The 19359-nt window shown below is 42.2% G+C and overlaps 1 protein-coding gene across 1 annotated transcript in view; it reads left to right on the forward strand.

Moving 5' to 3' along the window:
- Nucleotides 1-4591: 4591 nt before the first annotated feature.
- The window catches only part of LOC133124110 (vang-like protein 1), a 69842-nt gene continuing 55074 nt past the window's right edge, over nucleotides 4592-19359 (forward strand). Inside the window, exon 1 of the mRNA XM_061235009.1 lies at nucleotides 4592-4753. The gene's annotated coding sequence lies outside the window, so the exon portion shown is untranslated. The remainder of the gene's footprint in view (nucleotides 4754-19359) is intronic.

The raw sequence follows: 19359 nt of genomic DNA on the forward strand, positions 1-19359 counted from the left end.
TGAAATAAAAGTAAATCATTTCCCCATATGTTTCAACATAAAATATAGATCATTATCCATGTTGTTTATTATATGCAACCTTTTTTTATTTTTCTTAAGGGTGCCAATATTTCTGGAGCCCACTGTATTTCATACAAGAATAAAACATGGATTAATGCCGTTGCTTAGCCTGAATGATCTGTTCTTCCCCAGCTTACCTACAAAAAATCATCAGACCCTACACCCCTGCCAGACCTCTTCGTTCAGCCTCCAAAGGCCGCTTGGCACCTCCCCCTCTCCGAACCTCCACCTCACGCTCACGACTACTGTCTGTTCTGGCTCCATGGTGGTGGAACGAACTCCCCGTTGAGGTCAGAACTGTAGAATCTCTCCCCACCCTCAAGCGCAAACTGAAGACGCACCTCTTCAAGCAGCACCTATCCCCATCCCTCCCTACCTCCCTGTGAACCTTAATTGTTGTCTTTGTGATTTACGTTGTGTTTCGGTATTTTTAGTTGGCTAGGTAAGCCGTATTTGGATAGTTAAGTTTGGTCACTTCTGCTTTTTTGTTGTTTATTTGTCGTTTAATTTGAAAAAAAAAAAAAAAAATGTATTATTTTTTTTTTAAATAGGCCCTGGTCCTTATCTTTGTTGTACGGGTAGCAATTGAAATTGTACTTCCCTCTATGGTCTTTCAGCACACTTATCCCTGGTTATGGGTATGCACTTTGTTGTACGTCGCTCTGGATAAGAGCGTCTGCCAAATGCCAATAATTTAATGTAATGTAATGTTCTTGTGGGTAAAATTCTGTTTTAATTTCCCAAGAATTCAATGATCTGCATATGGTATATAATCTTGGATAGTATTCATCAATGAAGCCCTCAGCTAACACAAAAACGGCAGGTTACCAAACATAGATTTCTCTCAGATCCAGTGAAGCAATTAAGTAGTGCACAAAACATGGCCACTGTGGTGTGATTTGGCAATTACACACAGAAATGCACTGAACTGCTGTGTGAATTAGACATTAGGAGTTCAGTTTTGGCACACACACACACACACACACGGTTCTCTGTGTGCATGAGTGGGGAGGGGGAGTGAGCAACAGACAGGACCCGATCTTTGACTTTGCTTACATGGGTTGGTGCTCACTGTCAATACTGTACATCCTTATGTCTGTTCCACACATATGGGCAAGCACAAACACGCATAAAATATCAAGATACAATGTGAAAGAGCATTATTGTGTATATTGTGATGCAGGACTGTGGGTGACCACTGGTCACATGGTTAACAGATCAGCAAAACTAAATGGAAAGGTTGGCTTGCAGCCATGCATTAACCAAAAATGTCAAACAGAAAGAGAATGAAACAAAAAAAGGCCAATCTGGCAATCCGAAAGTTCAGATAATTCACAAAACTGCATAAGACATAATCACCCTTCCGCATTGCCCGTGTACGCACACACAACAGCTGCCCCCCAAAAACCCAACCACCCCTAGGCCTGGCCTCTTATATAACCCAAGAAATAGGTATTTGGCCACAGCTACTGTGATTTCAAGGAATCACAGCTGTGGCCATACCAGTAGGTGGGGCTAGTGCTGCCCCCGGTTTACCTTCCTACCTTTTCAAATATGGTCTCAAGGAATCACTGTGCAAGTTTTATTTTTATTTTTTATTTTAATCTGGATATGATTAAGCACAATTTTAACGATATTCACCATCTTCACGCTTTTAAATTTCAGTGACCAGATTTTCATACTTTCAGCAATGACCTGTTACTCCATAAATGAACAAAGTGATTATGAAGTTAATTAAATTAAAGTCCAATTAAGACAAACAAAACAACAACTTATGTGTTCTAATACATTAGAAACAAACAAAAGAAATTGCATCACATTACACAATTAATTCAGACAAACTTAACAGACTCCTGCACTAGCTGTCTTTTTCCTCCAAGGTAAATCTGTCTTCTCTGAGTCTTGTTAATTCTATTTTATATTAGCAATCCGCCAAGGGGCAAATGCAGGTGGCTATAAAGGGAATGGGAGATGAGTGTGTTGTTCTGAGAACATTACAGTAGATAGAGAGGCTCTGTGCATTATTACCCATCCAGACAGGTGAGCCTTCAGATAAACATTTATTTACATTCCCTGGGCAGGCACCTGTGAGCCCGCTGCCACTCATAACTGACTCACTTTAACTACACTCCCCTATCTCTGAGGGACAAGTCTGATAGGAGCCTGATTTCAAACACTGATTCTTTTTTCTTACACTGTATTAAAGTAAACGCACATCTAGCAGTAAGTGCCTTCCCCTTTAACTGTCTTTGTTGTGTAATACAGCTACTACATGATGTGAACATCAATGGCCAGCGAGACCAAAAATTGGATCACATGCTAATAGGTAAAAAATAGTTCATAATCATATTAATACCTGAATTTCTCAAACCATCATGTGCAGGCCAGTGTGTCTGTGTCTACATGTTTGTTGGCTTGTGTGTGTGTGAGAGAGAGAGAGAAAGGTAGAGAGATGGTGTGTAGATGTGTGCCTCTGTGATAGTGTCTGCTTGTGTGTGTATGTGTGTGTCTGTGAGTGTGTGTGTGTGTGTGTGTTGTGCATGTGCGTGTGTCTGTGCATGTGTGTGTGTGTGTGTGTGTGTTTGTGCATGTGCCTGTGCGTGTGTGTGTGTGTGTGTTTGTGCATGTGTGTGTGTGTGTGTGTGTGTGTGTGTTTGTGCATGTGCATGGGTGTGTGTGTGTGTTTGTGCATGTGCCTGTGCGTGTGCATGTGCGTGTGCATGTTTTGGGGACGGGTGGTCTGCTGACTCCTTCATCTTGTGCAGGTCCTGCCCCTCTCTCCCCCATATCCAGCCCCGCAGCTGGGTTTCTTTCGCCCCATTAAATGAGCCTCCTCTCGATCCTCTCCACCATCACCACATGCCCTGTCATGCTCGCACTGGCTGGGACACCGTCCAGCAGTTTCAGTATGCGGGAGCTCTCGTTGCCTCTCATTGCCTGTCAGCCCACTCCGACTCAGGCAGCTAACATGTGCTGCCTCTCCCTTTTACTGCATCATTTCAGCCCGTTGCTCCACCAGCAAAAAAAAAAAACAGCAATTAAAAAATCCTGATTCCATTCGATGTCAGGGCACCAGTGTCACCAGCGTAGTAGTTGGGGAAATTAATTTACTCTGCAAGTCAGATTTTAATTTCAAATGTCACTGCTGCTGCACCCTAGAAGCATGGCTTTTAACCACACTCACTTCAGTAAATATCCTTCTGTCTCATAGCGATATAGAAACGCATATGTACATTTCATAAAACAAAAACATTCTGAGAACCAATGTGGAAAATAAATGGCAATAATGAACACAGCAGTCTGAGCAGCACAAGTACTTTATTATCTGTCAAGTCCACAACAACCCAGACACTGCCCCTCTATATTTTACCCAGCAGGTTAATGGATGGGGGACGGATCAGATTTGTGCCTGGATAGTAACTGTTTATGGCCAAGGTCATGGAGGGAGAGAGCCTGACCTTGTTTGATTATAATTTCTTGTCACGACAGCAAAACAATTGGGGAGATTTATTTATTCATTCATTCATTTATTAATAAATTCATTCATTTATTTTGCAGGCAAATGTGAAACCAAGCCAATAAAAATGTAATTTTATCGAATAAAAGTGTTCACCTGCTCAGGGATTACATATGAAAACAAGCTTGGTAGCTACACCTGGCACTTTAACCTGCATTTGCGAAAATGTTGATTAGTGTGCATTATCCGTGTCAAAAAAAGATGGGATAGTCTGCAACATGAATATATGGTTAAATCCTGTTGACAGCTAACCCCCCCTCCTGGAACTAATGAATCAACAATTCTGCCTTCCGTTTTCTGTTCGAGCCGCCGGTGCCACTTCAAAGTGCTGGCATACGGCTTTCGTACTGTCTCTGAACTTGATAGCACTTTAAATCAAATCACAATACGCATTGACAGTGGTTGGAGATTCATCGCGACATCGCGGTGATAATTACGACAATGAAATTGGAATCATCAGCGTAAAATCTAGGCGTCGCTGACAAATCACAGCATAGCGTCTATAACCGCAATGGTTACATTTTATAGGCTACTCCGTCCATCAGTCCAGATGCGTTGTTCTTGTTCATATGCACTTAAAGGAAGTTGTCTATACCTCAATATTAAGAATATCCTTTCCATCTACCTCACTCACCATTGGGACTTTTAAGAACAAAGGTATCGGGTAAAATTGTGTTGAAATCCACATTTACCCCCAAATTTCAATTAAACGTATACGCACCCAGACCTGGGATTAAATGCTAAATGGGGATTCACACCCCTTTATCAAAAATCAAACTCTATAGCCTAAACAAGACAGAATAAAACAGAATCCTGAGGGATGAGCACAGGAATGACAGGGTGAAATTAATTACAGTGACAATAATCCACATTGAATAGGCGATTCCGTAATTGTGGCGCGGTAAACCCTACGCGGTTTCCCCCTAGCGCGACTGGCCCGCACTACACCCTTCTGCTGCCACTTCAACAGCACTGCATGTGCTGCCCCCTCTGATTTCTCCCGAACGAGGGATTCCTACGGCTGCTTTCCGGGTTAGTTTATATCCTGCGCGCTTAAAGCTGCTCAATGTAAATTATAGCTATACGTGAAATACATCTATGGGAATGTTGGCGTCGTAAGAGTAGGTTTTCTCAAGGATTCGCAAGTTTCCGCAGAGCGTATGTGTTTTACGATCGGTAAGTAGACTATCGGTTATTTTCTGTCAGTGTGAAAGCAAGCCCGTTCTTTACAATGTGTGAGAGTAAAGTTCTTAGCCAGGTTCTGCTTCATGGTTTCCCCTTGGTCTACAGGCGTTTCGTTCTGCTTTTGTTTCTCATTTAGCCTCTATTTCTCTTTGACATTTTAAATTGAACTTTCCAAACGACCTCAGAGTAAAAACAATCTCATCTGTGGTTTAAAGCTACGGTTTTATTATTTTGAATTGAACGGTTCATGCTGAACATATTTGAATTTGTGTGGTACACTCTAAATTTCTCCACACTAAAATAAACGGCTTCAATGTAATAACTTACTGCAAATAGCTACAGGCTACGCCTCAGTTAAATCTAAATAAAAATACAATGTTTCTGTTTTGAATGCTCGCCATTGTGAGTGTTGGTCTGATTTTACCTTATTTTTGATGCACGAAGGAATGCACTAGCCACAGTTCTGAAACGTGCACTTCGCTGGGTTATTTCTCAGCCTGTGATGTTCGTGCAGAGCTACACTCGGGTATAGCTAGTGTTTGCCCATTTGCTGTGGATCTACATAATAATTTCAACACGCAGGACTACATTCGTAAGGTGAAGCGTTGTAGCATGTTGCAGTTCAATGCCTGCATTTCTCCGGCTGGAGAGCTGCGTATGTCTCCCTTTGAACATGGTGCCATTGTTTTATAGGCGTCTTTCCTTCGCCTTTACCGGTTGGTCTCGGGGGCAGAGTAGGGGGTTCTGTTGTCATACTGTTACTATAGAGCAGATAAGGGCAATAGAGGCCCTACACAGACCAGGGACTTTCCTACTTCGAGACGCCATTTGGGATAGGAAGGCTACAGGTAGGATGGGAGTGATTCAGAATTTTGGAAAATGCACATAGACCTAAATAAAACATGCCGTTTGGTAACCGGCGAGCGGTAATCCGTGATTTGTGTCATTCGTTGCATTTACTGGAAACATCTTTTTGATCCTTCTGTAAAAGTGTTATGATTCAGGCATTTGGCCATCAATAAAGTTAACATTAACCGTGTATGTAATTTTCGTCATCTAGTTAACCGCCTATTTTTAAACCTGAACACCCGTACAAACGTGTGGAAGATAGCCTATGCTTTCTTAGTTCGGAGCACGTTTTTCAAGTTTTGTGAAACGAGAGTATTTTCAAGTGAAGGGTCTGCTCCTTATATTAATACTGTCATGAATGTCAAGTATTACAATACATTTCTGTGTATAATTTGTGCCAACTTCTGCTCTCAATTATTTAATTAGCTAAATTATATCAGACTTGTGTATATGCACCAGCTGCAGCTGCAGACTGCTAGTGTGTCCTAAAGATTTTACTGTGTTCAAGTACAGAAGTGAACCAACATAGTTTCTAGAGCTGTCAGAAAAATAAATTAAGGTAATTGGTTCGAACAAAAACCCCTGCTTTAAAGCAGTCAGCTCAAACTCAGTGCTGTAGAGGGTGGTTTCTTCCTTCATCAAATCTGGATTATTTAATTAGTTCAATTATTTTCTGAATTAGGACTGTTGGTTTGCACATAATTTATATGAAGTGAAATGTGTTATTTGTGTTGTCTAAATAACAACTGTTGCTTATATTCTGTGCTTGAATGCAATTACATGCATATGGGTGGATGAGTAATTGGAATAAATTAAGGTAGCACTAATTGGTTGGAATGAAAACCTACATACACATGGCCATTTGTTGCAATGCATTTCAGACCACTGCTTTAAAGGGTTAAAAAAAGGTCAAGAGCACTTCTCTATTTAGGCTGCAGTGTAAGCTATTGTATGACCAGTTTCATATACAATACCCCTACTCCTGTTGTGTCAAGGTCTAATAGCTCTTTTTATTTGTTGAATTTTTTCACCATTTTTTCACCCTCTATGTTCATTTGAATTTGAGGAATTGGTTCATTTGTATCTGACACATATTTGGTGAAAATGCTGTTATGAATTTATATTGTTCATAGTTTATAAAGACATTTGTCCTCCAATGATACATTTTGGTGCTAGCTATTTGCTTGTTGCTGTTAGACATCGTTGTGTGAATTGTCACATTCCATTGTGATGACAGAATTAAGATACACCACTTAACAAAGAAATGAAATCCAGTAAAATAATACAAATAAATAGATAGGTTTTGCTTTCAGCATTTTTTGTGGGGAGGAGGGCAGGAAGTCTATTGCAGTTCTAATTGAGTTAATGAACCCGTCTAATTTTAACCTCTCCCGCTGCTCTGGGTTCTGCTTCATTGAGTATCATTTGATGGAAAGAAAGCCTAATGACTGTGCCAGAACTGAGCGAAAAACAGCGTTTTCTGTGAAGGCACGTCAAGCCACATCACACGTCCGTTTCTGTCAGCACATGCTGCCAAGGATGTGCCCCCCCCCCCCCTAAGAAAACCCTCTGTCCGTGTGTAAACGTCTTCCTGGCTTTTTACTTCCCTCCCTTTGGGGGGGGTCTGCCGGAGAAATTGTTCTGGGGAATCAGTGGATTATGAAATGACTCTTTGTAAAACATGTGCATCCAGTTAATGAAGAGAATGAGGTTGACGGAAGAAGGGGGGGAAACAAGGCTGTCAGCAGTCCTGGTGGCATGAATTATTCAACACTGTCATTTCGTACCTTTTTGTCTGCGCTAAAATCGTCATTCATAACACTAAGAGAATATTATTGAAGGTAATATCAGCCTTATGCTTTTGTGTCAGCGGCACTGAAACTCCACAGCGCCTTCTGTTCTAAATAGTCTGCACATGATATTTCCCGCGTCTTAAACTGTGGTTAAAAGTGCAAAGCTAGTCTTTAACGGGTTTAGTCTGTGACTTGCAACTCGCTGGCAGATCATTTTCTCCTACAAGATCCTATACCCACCGACCCCTTCACACAGTTAGATAAAACGATCACTTTATCTTTTATCCTTCGACAGTCTGACTGACAGGTTGCATGGCAGACTTTTCTCTACATAAATATGCATGAAGGGACACACACACACACACATTTATTTTGTTATCAGTTATCTTTTAAAGTCTTCCTGTGTCGATAAAAGGCCTGCAAATTACAGTGGTCTGCAAAGCACCCAGAGTGTAGCGTAGTGTTACAGGACGGACAACACGCACAGCCTGCTCACTCTGAAGTGTTAGCAAATAGCAATTAATTCTAGGGTCATTTTCAGCTCTGCCTCTACAAGGCTAGGCCATCAATTGGTTTACCTGCTCTATGTACGGTAGGCAGATTGTTGGTAATGAGATGGTTGGTTGGTGTTGTGTTCCATACCATTATTTTTTAATTTGTTTGTGGGTATTTTTCCCTCATGCTGAGTGAGGATGACCACACTCCCACTTTTCCTTTCTCTGTGAAGCGTTCCGGCAGGGCGTGGGTGTGTTTGTCGTTGTTACAGCGTCTGTTGCGTGTTCGGTGGGGGGGTTTGCTTTCATCACTGAGGCAGTTTGGCACGCTGCGGTCTCCAGTGCCGTCAGGAGCCGAGTCAGGGGGTGGGGGGCTGAGTTCACGCCAGGCTGAGATTAAATTCACTGATAAGCATGTTCACAGAAGGACTGACCACCACTTGACCCCGGCCGCTTGGCATCATGGTCGGTTTGAGGTGAGCACAAGCATAAACACGGTGCTGAATGGCTTTTTGTCACCAGACTAACACAGAGACGCCGGCGCTGCTTAGAAACCTGTCTGGTGCAGAGGACAGATGCTTGACCTTGTGTGGGGTGGAGGCCGCGGGCGGATGTGGGGAATGGAAGGAAATGGAAGGAAATGGGCAGTCGCCCTCCAATGATTTTTATGATTCATCCAGGAGGCTATGACTGCTCTAAACGCACTCCTTGTGTTTCTCAGTTCAATTTCTCTGAGCGATTCCCAAAGATTGTGTTCAGCACAAAGAAATTGGACTTGGGTGTCTGGAAAGATTCTGTCACTGTTGTTGATACTGGAGTTCTGCTGATTTGTAGTGCATACTGGATTCTGCATTGTTCACACAAGGGGTCCATGGCTGTTAGAAAAGCAATACCTGGTTCAAGAGTAACTCACCCCCCCCCCCCCCCCCTCTTCCACACATGGAGACAAAGACACAGACAGACAGGCAGACAGACACAAACACGCACACAGGCACACACACACACACAGCTTGTCGGGGTTTCACAACTGAAACCTTTTTCCTGAACCAAAAAGGAATGACAAATGTTTTTTTTCTCTTAGAAATGATTTGTAGAAATCTAGTGCTGTCAATGCAATATGTATGTAGTGTACATTTAATTATAAACAATTTGTGTGAGTGTAATCTGAAAGGTGATATATATTCACCCAGGGAATTATGGGTATCCAATTGAGCAGAAAGCCCAGTGTCGGCAGTTTGTCCATGTGACTGAAAGCAGAGATCTACTCCTCAAGTAGAAAGCTTCTCTCACCATTATTGTTTGCACTGCCTCCATAGATACACGTTTGGTAAGAGGGTATCTGAAAATGTCACTGGCTTAGATAAAGGTCAATGGCATCATGGGTAATCACACATTAATGCACGGTTCAGCGCATCATCAGCTTCCCATCAACTGGTGTAAAATCCCTCTCCCTGTGGCCACAAGCTTCCTCGCTGTCACTTGAGCTAAAAGAGGAGCGAGATGGCTGAACATCCTGGACAAATGCTGATTCGGAAAACAAGCCCGGGAGGAAATTGTCCACTCGATGATTGCCCCTATTGAAACTCTTAAGAGAGGCCATTTTATGATGGCCCCATATCTTCTGGACTTTCTCTGGTCTTCTGGGCCATGTCTTCTAATCCTCACTGGTTTTTAAGCATTTGCTGACCACAAAATGTGTAAGTGTCAAGTCAACTCTAAATAGAGTTTATTTGAGTCAAGTATAGAGACTGCGTATATACGTTATTATATTTGAAGTACATTTAAATTCCTAGGCCTCTAGTTGGAACCCCCTGGGCGCACACACACACACACACACACACACACACTCACACACACACACACTCACACACACACAGAATCAGTAGGTACAGTGATGGAATGCAAACACGATTGATGGGATGATACCAGGGGATAGTCCGTAGTCAGGGGAGCAGAACTCTGTGAAACCATTCATTTCTAAATAAACAAACGTCCATCACGTAAAGCAGTCACCTGTGGCGAGGGATGGATTATTTCTGCTATACGTGTGACAGAGCACCCATGCCCTGCAATCATAGGCAGTCACAGACGTGTGCTCTCATTACCTTTTAAAAATGAAATGGGTAGTTTCTTGTGTGAACTACATAGACATGGGTGTACAGAGGCACATGCACTGCACATCTGGATGAGTGGGTGCATCTGGGGTAAGCCCTTCTTTCGAACGACGTGGCTGTGGGCTTGTTTTGAAAGTAAACCGAAGGCTAGCCCTGGGGGAGAACTTTAAATACCCTGGCTGTTGACCACTGAGTTCACCAATTTGTCAGCTTTTCTTAAAAGATTTTTTGTTTTGTATCGAGAGACTCACTTACTTGATAAAGACCAGTCTGGGATAGGTGCTTGGAGAACATGTAGCTTAAGCAGTCATTAACAGGAATGAATTTGAATGCTGTTTTGAGGATGGGAAGAAGGAATATACAGACCTATGTACTGCTACCACAGTGTGGGAACAGAAGAGCTGAGGGGCTATGGACCTGCACTCAGAGAGCAGCCCTTGTCAGCTCATGGGTCCTCTGAACTGACTCAAAGGAATATGCTCTACGTGTAAAGCAAGAAAAAGAGATTGTTCAATAATTCATCTGTAACTGAATTTGGTTGAATTTAGTTTTTCCTGTAAGGGGGGTTTATATCAGGTGTGTGTGTGTGTGTGTGTGTGTGTGTGTGTGTGTGTGTGTGTGTGTGTGTGTGCGCATTTTGTCTGTATGCGTGCTTGTATATGAAGTGTATACCGAGTAACCTTTCAGTCATACTGTAGCTGTGATGGTGGAGTTTTGCAATATAGTCCTGACTTAAGTCATGGAGGGGTCTCAGTGTGTAGACACCAGCACAGAGTGGGTGAATGGTAATGTACCTTAGGAGTCTAGGTAAGACATAAATGTGCTCCTGATAGATACCCTGTCCACATTTTGCCCTGAAGATTACACTTATTTCACCACCACTCAAAAAGCATTACATTATTAATTGCAAACAATTTCTGGACTTTGGTAGTGATGCGTATAACACACCATGTGTTTCAAACCATGTAAATCCTCTTTTTAATTTGAGCGTGATTTAGCATCTCCTTGGTATGCAACTAGATGAGGCCTGGCGGTCCAGAGCTCCAGTATGCCAGAGCCCTCATTTGGGCCCAAAGCTGTGATCCTGTTCCTTGGAGCCAGATCCCAAAGATCCTTGATGGGTTTAAATTCCAGGGACTGTGATGGCCAACTCCATCAATTTGTAGTTATACTACACAACCGTCCTTTCAAAGTTTTGTGTCTGTGGATTCATTCTTTTTTCAGAGGTGTATCTGCAGATTATGGCATACGTTTACGTCCAGTGGATGTGTGGCGGAAAATGTGTGACTATTGGTGCAAGACCACAGCAGCCAAGAATCAGCCATTCAATATTTATTGTTTTGTAGTGCCTTTTACAGGCAAGAGTAATGTTCCATTAGCACTCTTTGGAATGTGTTGCGATCGCACTCTCCGGAGTGTGTACCGATCACACTCTTCAGAGTGTTCTACACCATTGTATCTGGCCTGCAGCTTTCATGGTAGATCAGTGGTCAGCTTTGCTTTCTTTTTTTATTAGTTTTCCTCTTGTTATCCAGGAACAGGGAAGTGATGTCACGCTCTTGCTGTTTCCAAGGCAATGGGGTGCCCCTGAGAATAGCTGGTGCATGCTGTTGTTAAAATCTGATGGGAAGGGTTGTGGTTTGGGTCTGGGGCTTTGGAGAACTTGAGTGCATGTAGATATTTTAATTCTGGATTTTGCTGATGAAGGTTTTGGGTTGTGGAGGGAATGCCCTTAAATGTATAAATTGCATTGAACATCCCAAAGTCAATGTACAAGGCAATTTATTGGTTTCTGTCATGTCTTTAAAGGGACCATTCATTTTCTTTAAAATATTTTTGTAGTTTTCTGTGTGTTTTCAGTTCACCCAAACTGGTTTTGTGAGCAATGAAGAATAGATACTTTATATAGTATGTAAAGAATAGTTTCTGTAAACCTGCTGGCTTTATAGTGGCTGGAAACTTCAGAAACTTTAGACAGTATAAAATAAATTGTACATTGTACACAAAATGGGCCAATGTATAGGTAAATAAAAAGGTCAAACACTCAATCTGAAATGATAAATGCGGCAAAAGATTTTTGAGGCTTTCTGTGGGACTAAGGGCGTCAGAACAAAAAATGTTCATCTTAACTGTTTTGTCCGTCATACTTGGATCTGAATTTGTTCAATATTTACATTTGTTGCACAATCTAAAAATATGCTCAGCTAAGTCCGGCATAGGTGATGTGTGTTCACGTTGATACATGTTTTATTTGTTGACATTAATCATATCCCCTAAAGCAGTAGTTCCAAAACCAGATGTAACTGTCCTTCACCCAGTTGGTGAAATATGTGTAATAAGTCTGACCGTGCACACATATTAACAGACGTAACCATAAGACCAGGTGTACATACGGCTGGTGCAACCAGCCTCAGTGCTGCTACTGAATGATTTTTAGACTGCCCAGTGCTTAAAGGTGTGGAGCCAGGTACTTGATTGACCAGAGGAGGCACTCTAATGCAATCACTCCTGAAATTTGTTAATGGAAAAGCCCTCATTCCTCACTTCCTGTGCGTGTTGTGTGTGGTGTGTGTGATGTGTGTGTGGTGTGTGAGTTGTGTGTTTTCTGTGTTGTGTATGGTGTGTGCATTGTGTGTGTTTTCTGTGTTTTCTGTGTTGTGTATGGTGTGTGCATTGTGTGTGTTTTCTGTGTTGTGTATGGTGTGTGCGTTGTGTGCCTTGTGTGTGTTTTCTGTGTTGTGTATGGTGTGTGCGTTGTGTGTGTTTTCTGTGTTGTGTATGGTGTGTGCGTTGTGTGTGTTTTCTGTGTTGTGTGTGGTGTGTGCGTTGTGTGTGTTTTCTGTGTTGTGTATGGTGTGTGCGTTGTGCGTGTGTGGGCTATTTTAAAAGGGGAATGGGACGATGCAGGGCCTGCTCCGGACTGTCCGTACATTTCTGCTCTATGTCTCCATGGCACCCCGAGGGCCCGTTGCTGTGGCGGATTCATGTCGTATTGTTGTGCACCCGTGTGCATAATCTTAATCTTGTTATTTCAGTGGGCTTGGATATCTTTTGCCCCCTGCCCCCTCGCTCTTGCTCACTCACTCTCTCACTCTCGCTCTCTTTCTCTCTCATGCTAAAGCAACAGCTATCAAGCATTTTACGCTCCATTTCAGGATGTCCTCAATACTACGTCTTTTTTTCCCGCGCATCCTTCCTTTCGTTCTTTTTCTGCCGTTACTCATAGATGCGCACCGTATATCAGCCCTCTGGTCTCCTCTGAGTGCTGGCTGAACTCTACATTTTTTGAGTGTATAAGTAGGAGGCCTTTTTAAAATTGATTAGATGTGCCTGCCTGACCATTCTTCTAGCTGTGCCTGACCCCTCAGTAACAAAAGTTTTATAAGACCGGAGATGGTCTGTGTGGTTCCGTAGAGAGCCAGAAATACCCAGAAAGAATGCATTTTTTTCAGGAGACGGCAGAATGAAACCACAGTAGAACTCCTGTGTAAACCCTGGAATCGGAACAATGCGTTTTATGTCTCGGGTTGCCGTGACGATACCCATCTGTGTACTTTTTTTTTTTTTTTTTTTTTTTTCGAAAACCTGCCTGAATCTCATTTGGTGGGTCTACGTCAAGCTCTGCTGTCCAGACGTGGTTGTGATACAACTGGGCTGGAATGCAGCTAGTGGTGATTACCAGTTGATAAGGGTGAGCAGAGGATGGAGGTGGGGGAGGGGTGCTTTACGTTTGCCTAACCATTAGCATAGCTTCCTTTCAGGCACTGGGATTTGATTAATGACTCACAGAGGGTAGTTTATCCCTGAGATATATTAACTTAATGATGATATTAATGAGTCATAAAACAGGCAAGTGTTTAGACAGTATATGCTGTTAAGGATGAATGTTGAATGGGGATTTCTGGTGTTTGGTTTTAGTGATATTTCCTATATCCTTCCTATATCCTCCTCCTGACTACTGATCTTCGGTCAGCGGTCTGAACTCTGTACTCTGTGGTCCATTTCTTGCTGTGTTCAGCTTCTGTTTTTCTAATAGATGCATTTTATCTGTGGAGCATGTGACCTGTTTAGTCCTCGCTTGGGTGGGAGTTAGGGGTGAGGTCGGTAAGGGTGTGAGTGTGTGAGTGTGTGACTGTGTGAGTGTGTGACTGTGTGACTGTGTGACTGTGTGACTGTGTGACTGTGTGAGTGTGTGACTGTGTGACTGTGTGACTGTGTGACTGTGTGACTGTGTGACTGTGTGACTGTGTGCCTCTGCTTGGCACTTACCCAGGGCTCACTGGGGAGAACCAGGGAGGGGCACTGTGGGCAGCATCTGGTACACTTCGCTCTAGAGAGATATGGAACGGTTTCAAGGATTACAACAATGCCATCCCCCTTTGTTTTATTTAGCTTTGTTTTCCCTCTCCACTGAACAAGGATAACTGGAAAATGGGCTGAAAGCACTGGAATGGGAAAGGATGTTTGTCTCTGATGCAGTTGGGTTGGAATGTGACCACATGTCATAGTTCTTCCCTGTCAAGAAGATCTGTTCTTAAGGAGCCGTCATCAAGTCACTCTCGGCACAGCCCTGAGCACCTGTAGCATTGTTCCAGTGACTGCGTGCAGGTCTGACATGTTGTGGTCCAACAGTGTGTGCCCTGGGGGTTTGTTTGGTGGGTCGTCAGGGTAAATGGTGGCCTCTCGCAACCCCCAAAAAAACACGCTCGGGCAAGACTGAGGCAGCCATCTCTCACAACCATACAAATCCCCCCCCCCCCCTCCCATAAGCACAGGGGTTTGGTTACCCATGACACTTTTGGTTGAGGCCGGGTCAGTTCAGTCCACTTTTGGACCACGTCGTCACAGAGTGTAATGAGATTTGGCTTGCTGATTTGATTTTATAAGAACCCCCTGGAAATGAAATTACATTTGTGTGATTGTTAATCTGGCATTATGGACTAACAATATTTGGACATATTAGCAGGACTCCATGACTTTAAATTCAGTTACTACAGATCATAGTGAAATTATTTGGATATTATTTTAAATTATATCTTTTCCAGTTCTATATTTTATGTTCACCCCCAAAATTGGTGAGCAAGCTGTGAGAGATTGTTATCTTGAAAATTGATCTGCAAAAATATATTTAAAAATGGATCATGTTGAGCCGCGGTGGTGCAACAGGCTAAGATGCAGCAGACTTGCAGTTGCAGTTTGCTGCAGTTGCACACCGGGGACCGGGGTTCGATTCTCGGTTCTGCCAAAAGCCAAGTTTGGCCGGCTCACGTGGGGCAGCAATAATTGGCTCGCTGCTCCAGAGGGAGGGACTTGGCAGGGTTATTAGATCGCCGCACAATAAGCACCTCGGGCGCCTCGGAATCACGGCAACGGGCACGACACGAGACGGCTTGAAGAAGGCGTGTCGCTCTCATTTGGGCCGCCGAGGGACGGGGTACGGGTGGTACATCTAATACGACTACCTCCAATTGAATCAGACGAGGTACAATTGGCTACCAAATTGGGAGAAAAATTGAAAAATCTGGAAAAAAATTTTAATAAAAAAAATGGATCATGTTTTCCAAGGTTAGGTTATACTGTCATCAGCACTCCCAGAAAATGCAATATTGAGTTTTTTAGTCATTGCTGAGATACCACTTCAGATAATTAATGATATCACATCATTAATTTCTCACAGTGCTGTTGTACATTAGTTAATGATTAATGCTAGCAGAGCCGGGCATAGTAGTCAGGCGCAAGCGAAATTACAACGCCTTCTTGATGGGCCATTTAAAATGATACAAGATACATTTCTCCATGACCTATAGTGATGGAGATATGGCAAGTGAAAGTCGTGGAGTCAGGCTAATTAGGCCAAAATAATTGTTTCTCCTGACAAATTTTTCTGTTGACATCAATGGAAAAAAATATTCAGGAGAAACAATTTTCGTATCTACTACATATCCGGCAGCAGCAGCATGGTGGTTTGAGTGTCTTTTGACACCTCAGAACCTTGATGACTTTTTAGCCAACAAATGTGTTCCATACTGTATCAGCATAATGTATAGTTGAATCTAGTCAACCCCCCCAATTCCCATATAGCATAGCATGCAAAGGATATGCAACAAAATACTGAACATGACTACTTTCATTCACATAACATTGCTGTGTCCCAAAATGGGGGGGTCTATGTATAAGCACTGCTGGAATTTCTACATGGTGAAACCAAAATGTATAGAAAGATGCCCTTTATTAAAATCGGTCAATGTGCACTTTAACCACATGTGATTTTTAAAAATAACAAATCTCAAATTAATGAATTATCGGTCTTTGTAGCAAACATTATGGAGGGCATTGCAAGCATCCAAGACGTGTGTAATTTTGGCTGCAGGGGTTTCTTATAAGACAAAATGATCTCATTGAAATCTGTGATGATGCGGTCCAAAAGTGTTGAATTGACTCAGACATACCCTTATGTATGTATCTCTCACTGCATTCCTCCTGTGTGAATATAGTGGAAAAAATACAAAAGCTTAAAAGAAAAAGGCCAAGACTCAACCTATACTTGTCCTTAACTTTTCCCTGGATTCAATAAGATATTAGCCAACCCTGTTTGTGAAGGTAAAAGTGACACTTAAGACAAAGTCATAGATAGATGTTGGTTGACTCCGGGTCACAGTACCTCGAGAGATAACAGCAGTTTATTTGCCACTGGAAAGTAACTTGTGAAAGCTGTTTGTCGTGTATTATACTGTACATGCTGTATATCCTCCATTAGAGGATAGTCTTTTATAAGCCTCTGCATCCAACCCACTGGAAACTGCCAGGGTGATGAACCCAGAGCATGTGCTGGTTTTTATTTTCATCTTAACTCATCTCTATCTGTATCCCTCTCTGCTTTCCTGTGAATAAAGTGAAAAAATACAAAAGAACAGAAGGTTGTCTACTCTTCTTAAACAAAAAAAATAAAAAGACACTTGTCCTTAGTTTCCCTTATCCTCCTCTGCATCCAACCCATAGAAAACTGCTGGGTTGATGAACCCATATTGTCTGCTGGTTTTTATTTTTATCTTAAAATCACTTGTCAATTCAGCCGATACAGGTTCAGCTTTGTTAATCGATCATTCATGTGCTTAGTAACAATGAAAACCAGCAGGACTCCGTAGGCCTCCAGAACCAGGACTAGGTACAGCTGAGGTCACAGAGCAGTCATGGCAAAAATAATGGAAAACCTGAAGAAAGTGGAGGAAATTGGAGAGTTAAAAAAAAGTTCATTAAAAATAGCTCTAGCGAATTCGCTTTAGCTAATCAACTATATTATGGTCAATCAAGTTATTTGGCTATATAACTAAGATATGATAGTCGACCACAAACGATGAAACTGTTACTTACAGTTTGAGACAAATCAAGGTTTAGCTAAACATGCATGATTGTAGCTGCCGAAATTGCTCTCCAGACAAGCGATCACTGAAAGTCTGTATACTATTGCTCATTATACAAGCGAATACTACATATCTAGTTATAAAATGATACCAGTGCGTTATCAGTAGCTACAAGCTACTAGCTATTAGCTATTAGTTAGCTTGCTGAATTGACAAATATCCACCTACAGTCAGGTCCATAAATATTGGGACATCGACACAATTCTCATCTTTTTGGCTCTATGCACCACCACAATGGATTTGAAATGAAACAAACAAGATGTGCTTTAACTGCAGACTTTCAGCTTTAATTAGAGGGTATTTACATCCAAATCAGGTGAACGGTGTAGAAATTACAACAGTTTGTATATGTGCCTCCCACTTTTTAAGGGACCAAAAGTAATGGGACAAACTAACAATCATAAATCAAACTTTCACTTTTAATACTTGGTTGCAAATCCTTTGCAATCAATTACAGCCTGAAGTCTGGAAAGCATAGACGTCACCAGACGCTGGGTTTCATCCCTGGTGATGCTCTGCCAGGCCTCTACTGCAACTGTCTTCAGTTCCTGCTTGTTCTTGGGGCATTTTCCCTTTAGTTTTGTCTTCAGCAAGTGAAATGCCTGTTCAATTGGATTCAGGTCAGGTGATTGACTTGGCCATTGCATAACATTCCACTTCTTTGCCTTAAAAAACTCTTTGGTTGCTTTCGCGGTATGCTTCGGGTCATTGTCCATCTGCACTGTGAAGCGCTGTCCAATGAGTTCTGAAGCATTTGGCTGAATATGAGCAGATAATATTTCCCGAAACACTTCAGAATTCATCCTGCTGCTTTTGTCAGCAGTCACATCATCAATAAATACAAGGGAACCAGTTCCATTGGCAGCCATACATGCCCACGCCATTACACTACCACCACCATGCTTCACTGATGAGGTGGTATGTTTTGGATCATGAGCAGTTCCTTCTCCATACTCTTCTCTTCCCATCATTCTGGTACAAGTTGATCTTTGTCTCATCTGTCCATAGGATGTTGTTCCAGAACTGTAAAGGCTTTTTTAGATGTTTTTGGCAAACTCTAATCTGGTCTTCCTGTTTTTGAGGCTCACCAATGGTTTACATCTTGTGGTGAACCCTCTGTATTCACTCTGGTGAAGTCTTCTCTTGATTGTTGACTTTGACACACATACACCTACCTCCTGGAGAGTGTTCTTGATCTGGCCAACTGTTGTGAAGGGGTTTTTCTTCACCAGGGAAAGAATTCTTCTGTCATCCACCACAGTTGTTTTCCGTGGTCTTCCGGGTCTTTTGGTGTTACTGAGCGTTCTTTCTTTTTAAGAATGTTCCAAACAGTTGATTTGGCCACACCTAATGTTTTTGCTATCTCTCTGATGGGTTTGTTTTGATTTTTCAGCCTAATGATGGCTTGCTTCACTGATAGTGACAGCTCTTTGGATCTCATATTGAGAGTTGACAGCAACAGATTCCAAATGCAAATAGCACACTTGAAATGAACTCTAGACCTTGTATCTGCTCCTTGTAAATGAGGTAATGAGGGAATAACACACACCTGGCCATGGAACAGCTGAGCAGCCAATTGTCCCATTACTTTTGGTCCCTTAAAAAGTGGGAGGCACTTATAGAAACTGTTGTAATTCCTACACCGTTCACCTGATTTGGATGTAAATACCCTCAAATTAAAGCTGAAAGTCTGCAGTTAAAGCATATCTTGTTCGTTTCATTTCAAATCCATTGTGGTGGTGTATAGAGCCAAAAAGAGGAGAATTGTGTCGATGTCCCAATATTTATGGACCTGACTGTATAAAGGAACAACGCCTTCACAATTATGTTGCAACGCTCGCTACTATGTTTGTATTGTCTCAGGTGGATATTTGTAAATTCGTTGAGCTAACTATGGCTAATTTGCTTGTTGCTACGGATAGCAAA

Source organism: Conger conger, chromosome 3 (genome assembly GCF_963514075.1).
Source record: "Conger conger chromosome 3, fConCon1.1, whole genome shotgun sequence".
In the NCBI taxonomy this organism is placed as follows: Eukaryota; Metazoa; Chordata; class Actinopteri; order Anguilliformes; family Congridae; genus Conger; species Conger conger.